This window comes from Bos indicus, chromosome 1, assembly GCF_029378745.1.
Source record: "Bos indicus isolate NIAB-ARS_2022 breed Sahiwal x Tharparkar chromosome 1, NIAB-ARS_B.indTharparkar_mat_pri_1.0, whole genome shotgun sequence".
Classification (NCBI taxonomy): domain Eukaryota; kingdom Metazoa; phylum Chordata; class Mammalia; order Artiodactyla; family Bovidae; genus Bos; species Bos indicus.
Genome location: NC_091760.1, coordinates 133,751,355 through 133,757,354, shown reverse-complemented (window position 1 = coordinate 133,757,354; position 6,000 = coordinate 133,751,355). Strand labels below are relative to the sequence as shown.

At 45.3% G+C, this 6,000-nt stretch overlaps 1 protein-coding gene across 6 annotated transcripts in view; it reads left to right on the top strand.

Annotated features, from left to right (window-relative positions):
* The first annotated feature begins 1,889 nt into the window (after positions 1-1,889).
* PPP2R3A (protein phosphatase 2 regulatory subunit B''alpha) overlaps positions 1,890-6,000 on the top strand; it is a 233,067-nt gene continuing 228,956 nt past the window's right edge. For 3 of the 6 annotated variants that reach the window (XM_070794418.1, XM_070794431.1, XM_070794433.1), the window contains exon 1: positions 1,893-2,046. The gene's annotated coding sequence lies outside the window, so the exon portion shown is untranslated. Of the gene's footprint in view, positions 2,047-6,000 lie in introns of all 6 variants that reach the window. The other 3 variants (XM_070794422.1, XM_070794439.1, XM_070794426.1) reach the window with 3 other exon arrangements.

Genomic DNA, 6,000 nt, shown 5'->3' with positions numbered 1-6,000 from the left:
TGGCAGCTCTCTACCCTAACTCGCCAAGGTGCTTATGACAGATATGCTGACTCTGTCGTGCAGAATCAAATTTCAAGTTAGATCTTATGTGCTTTATAAATTCAAATCATACTGCATATGGCAAAGGAGCCCAAAAAGTTCTAACGTAAAAACTCAGATAATGAAACTGTCAAAATAAACCTGGAATCTAGCAGGGATTGGCAGGGTCAGAAGTACTGAAATTGTTGTAAAGTTCATTGTGTACTTCCCTTCCTCACAAGTATGCATTACACTGACCTTTGCAAAGTCCTGTCCTGCCCTGCCTTTCTCATAGGACTGCTCTAAGTCTCAAGCAAGATAGGATAATCCACTTGAAAGAGCTTTAAAAAAAAAAAAAAAAAACTGGAAAGCAGCATAAAGTTTAAAGCTCCAAGGCACGAAGGCATCTTAGGGAGCACATCATTTTAACTATTGGAAGATGTGACCCTGGATGAAACTGTTCAGTAGGCAAAGCATGTTTGGGGTGATTATACATTTGATCCTTGAACAACAAATGTTCAGACACTGCAGATCCACTTATATGCAGATATTTTTCAATAAATACGGTACTTGTATTTTCACATTTCAGATCTTTAAACGCAGGGGAAAATCTGTGCTTGATTAGAGACTACAATATGTGGAATCAAAAGAACTAGGAATTGAGTCCTGATTCTATCCAAACTTTTTCAGCCCTTGAGTGAGTCATTTATCAATTCTTTGTTTTTGAGTCAGAGATAGCATGACAGAGGATTTTCCACTGCAAGGGAGGTGGGAGGGTGATAGACGCCCCTTACCCACCCAACCTTGTTCAGGAGTCAACTGTATATATATATGAATATCTTTTTTCCTTTCTTGAATTATAAATACACACACAGCATCTATTATACCCTTGGTTTTGTGCTAGGTGCTAGTGACACAGTGAGGACAGGTAGGTGTCCAAGACCTATCCTTGGAGACCACCTAATCCTAGGCTATTTTTAAGTCTTCACATACCCACATACTTCCCACCCCTAGGTGCTCCTTATTCATGCTGTTCACTCTCCTGATTGACTTACTTATTAAGTTATTTACATGTTTGTGTATTTATTGACTTATCTTTTTAATGAAGAATTTCACTTTTTCAAGTTTTCTATATGTGCTCTTAGCACACGACTGTGGGCAAGTGACCTGTGAATTCCTGTGTCATTTACAAGGAAGGCAATTTTGGGAGGACCTTCCGGAGCTGTCTCCTCCCAACTATCGATGAGATTTATGTTTCAAGCCAGACCATTTTACATGGTGCTAAATTTCAGGAGTTGTTATAAGGGCGTATGTCTCTGGATAATTCATAAGTTGGATATTGGTTTTATACGACTTTCTGTATTTGTGTTATATTTAACAATAACTGTTAATAATAAATATCTCTTTCAAAATTCACACAATTGTTCACTATTTATAACGACAATACGGCGCAGATGCTGGCCACTGGCGGGATCGGAGTGACCAGGAATGTCTGGTCAGCGGTGAGGGCTACCTGTCTGCCACCTCTGGCCTCAAATGGTACCATCCAGTCGGCTACAAGAGGGCAAAACTACTAATGACAATAACAACGATAAGGTTATAATACCAGTCACTGTAATAATATATCCGAGAGTGAAATTCGCATCCGCCAAATCGTAGTAAGCACTAGGAATCGCGTTCCCGCATGGCCTCCAGACGCGGGACTGCAGGGACTGCAGGGACTGCGGACGCCGCGGCTCTCCTAGCGCCCCTGACCGCCCCTTGTCACTCTCGGGCCAGCAGGGTGGGCGGGGCCCACTGGGAGGGGCGGAGCCTGGTGGGCGGGGCGGGGCGCGGCGCCGAGCCCACAGCAGAAGGTGGGGCCGAGGGGTAGGAGGAGGTGGACTGGCGGCTGGGCGGGGCGCGCTCGGGCCTCAGCTCCTCACGCGCCGCACTCGCAGTCTCATATCCCGCGCCGCCGGGAGGCCCGGCGGCTAGCGCTGTCCGTGATCCGAGGCAGGAGCCGGAGGAGGAACCGCGGGTGCTGAGGTAGGCGTGTGGCCGCCCGCCGCGCGGCCCGGCGCTCTAGCGCCCCGGGTCCGGCCCGCGGGTTGTGGCGAGGCCGGGGGGCGGTGCGCGGAGGCCCGGGCGGGCGGGGCCGGGGCCTGGGGGCGGGGACCGGACTGGCCCGAGGGGCCAGCTGGGCTGGCCCGGCCGCGGAGGTCGGGGTTCGAGGCGGTACGGGCGCCGCCTCATGCCCAGCTTGGTCCCGGGCCTTGTCAGCCCGGGAGGTGTGAAAACGGCCTGCCCCGGGGTGCCCACGGACGAGCGGGCGGGGGACGGCCTGGTCCCTCCCACTTTCGGGGCTCCGGGGCCAGTTCACCCGTACAGCCCTCGGGAACTTGTTAATAGGAAAGCTTGGCAGAGAAACAAATGCCAACGTTTTGGAAGAACTGAGAGTCACGTCGTTAGGCGCTGAGGCTTTATTTTCCTTCCCCGCCCCCTGCCCAACCTCGGCCCGACTTGGCCAAAGAAGGATGTGTCACCAGCTCGGGGCCTCGGGCGGGATCCCGGGCCCGGCTGGGAGCGGGAGTACCTGAAACAAAGGTAAACGAGGGCCAGGCAGACCTCGGCCCTGCCCCGTGGCTGCCACTGGGCCGCCCCGGTGGGTCTTACTCCGCGCCGACGCCGGCCGCCGCCTCGGAGGGGCTTTCTCCTGGGGGACCTCTCGATGGAAACCAGCTGGCCGACGTTGGAGTTGATGTTGCATCTGCACTCTGCTGTGCTCACATCATTCCCAATCCTCTGACTCTGGTAAAGCTTAAGGAAACTGTATCCAGTTTTAGTGGTCAGCAAATGTAAGGGAGAATAAATTGCTGTCTGTAAATTATAAGGTATTTTCTTATTAGGAAATGATCTGGAAACACGAAATAAAAGTTTTTTAACATGTAAGCAAGAAAAAGAGTAATTTGTATGCCTTCCAAAATCTGAGGAAGTGTTCCTCCTCAAATCATTTATGTACAAAACTTCGCCCAAACCTTCTGTGCCAGGCGTTTTTCTTTGTTCTTGGTTAGTCTCAGGCCTCAGTTTCTGGAGAGAACACCCACTCCGAGACCCTGAGAATGGCCATACTAGAGTAGAGTGTGTGCTTTCAGCTCAGTAGGCAGCAGGCTTGTGTTACAGTAAAACACTGTTTTCTTTCTTTCTTTCTATTTTAAATTATCTGAACTTAATTTCTTCCAGGAGTATCTATAACTTTTAGTGAAAGCCTTTAAAAAAATCTACAGATTACTCCTAATTTACATGTACAATTCATTTACATTTATTGCATCCTATCCTCTCTGGCACAAGAACTTAATAGCATGAGATGCTTGTGGAAAAACTTGGATCTTGGGAGCTCAGAAACTGAGTACAGAGGAAAGAAAGTTTAAAAAAAAAAATGGAGAAGCCCTTTTTAAAAAAAACTGGAGAAATCTTTACCAGAACCAACCTGGCTATTGAGTTCAAAAATAGCTTTATTACAAGTAATCTGAACATTAAGGAGTTAAAGATTTTTTTGTGTTCGTATTTGCAAATTTTAAAATGCAGCTGACATTTTGAAGAGTGAATGGCCTATCTGACTTTTAGTCTGAATTAATTTGGCCTTAATATTTTTAGCTGAAACCACTACCCTAAGAGAATGAAAGTTTTGTTTCAGCAAGAAGGGAATAAAGAAGTTGAGTAATATCAGGGTATGGGGTACTTGGGGCGGGGGCGGGTACCTGTTCAAACCATAACTTTGCCTTTAAACACTTCACATTACCTCTGGCAGACAATTTACTCTGATATGGTCCCTGCCACCCTTCAACACGCCAGCTTAAAGCTTTACTTCCTCTCTGAAGCTTTTCTTGACATCCTAACCCCACCCCACTTCCCCCTGCAAAAAAACACCACCATCTAGAATAGAACTGATCACCGTTTTGGTTATGACCTTACTCTAAATTAGAGATACGGTTGACATTTTGGACCAGATAATTCTTTTTGTGGAGGCTATCCTGTGCATTATAGGTTGTTTAGCAGCATTCCTGACCTCTAGTTAATAGTTACCAGGAGTCCCCCTCCACACACACACAATTGTGACAAACAGTCATACAACCCACACAGTTGTAACACTCAAAAATGTTTCCAGACACTTCCTGATGTCCCCTGGAAGGGTCAAAATCACCCCCACTTGAGAATCACTGTTCTAAATGGACTGCTGTCTTAACACTAATGACAAATGCATTGTCATCATTTGCTTCTGTGTCAGTTTACTCTGCTAGGTTTGAAGGTAAGAGCAGTCATTCATTTGTTCAGCAAACATGTGAGGGAGGGCCCAGTTTGCCAGGCAGACATGAATTTAGGTCTGGGAATACAGCAGTAAAAGCCACGGATGTTGTCTCTGCACTCTTGGACCATGTACAGGTACTACGAGTACCTATAAAAGGGGTACTGACCTAGTTTGGAAACTGGGGAACGTTTCCTTGGGTAATAACCTTTAAGGTGAGGTAGACTCAAGAAAAAATAGAAGTTACAAGGTGAAGCTTAGGGGGACAGTCTGCAGAATGTCTGCAGCGGGTCCTACTCCCTCCCCCAGCTTCCAGTTTTCCATACCTTCCAAAGTGGTCATCACTGTTAGTAGTTTTATGTATCATTTTAGACATTTTCTAGAATTGTCATTCTAGAAATGTCATTAACATTCAAGCAAACACATATTCTTTCTGTTGTTTACACAAACAGCATACTGGTATACACTGTTTTGTTTCTTGTTTTGTTCTCTTAACGATGTCCTGGAAATCTTTCCATTCTAGTACATAGTGTTCTTATTCTTTTGAATGACTATCTAGTATTCCATTGTATAGATACACCACAGATTATATAACCATTTCTCTATTGAGGGACATTTAAATTGTTTCCAGTAATTTACTATAAGAAATAGTATTATGCATATGCTAGTTCATATGTGTGTGAATATATTTGTAGGATAAATTCCTAGAAGTGCAATTGTTGGGTCAAATATGTATACACACAAACATTTGTAAATATTTGTGGTTGTAAAAGATTATTCTTATCAAATTGGAGAGAATGAGTGAATGTTGGGAGAAAAATGATTCTAAATTACAGTGTGCTATAGAGTGAATTGCATCCCCCTAAAATTGCTTTTTAAAGCCCTACTCCCTAATGTGACTATATTTGAAGGTAGTATTTAGGAGATAATTAAGGTTAAATGAGGTCATAAGGGTGGGGCCCTAATCCAATAAAATTGGTGGCTTTACAAGAAGAGGAGGAAGGGAAGGCCATGTGAGCACACAGTGAGAAGGTAGCCATTTACATGCCAGGCAGAGTCCTTACCAGAAACCAGCCTTGCCAGACATTGATATGGGAGGTCTATCCTCCAGAACTGTAAGAAAACAAATTTCTGTTGTTTAAGCTGTCCAGTCTGTGGTATTTTACTGTGGCAACTTGAGCTGGCTAATACTGTCAATCTTTAGGATCCACTGGGGATTGGTTCTGGGACCCTCTTCGATACCAAAATCCATGGATGCTCAAGTCCCTTATATAACATGGTGTAATACAGTCAGGCCTCCATATCTGCAGGTTTTCATCCATGGATACAGAGGGAAACTACACTGTGGAAAGGTAGAGAAAAACTGGTAGCTGGGACTGAGCTGATAACAGAGGAAATGAAGGGAAGTGGATAGATGCAAGGGATATATTTAGGAGGTGTAATCAATAGGATTTGATGAGTGGTATGGTACAAGCAGTGAGAAAGAGACATACATGCATAGGATGAAGCCCAGGTTTCTTGCTTGCCCAGCCAGGTGAATGGTTCTGGTACCTGAACTAGAGAACATTGGAAGGACAAATGGTTGAGGTAGTTTAAATTACAGTTCACTTTGGGACTGGTGAGAAGCGGAGATGTCACATGAGCATTTGCTGATTCAAATCCAGAGCCCAGAAGAGTGGGATGAACAGGGGATACAC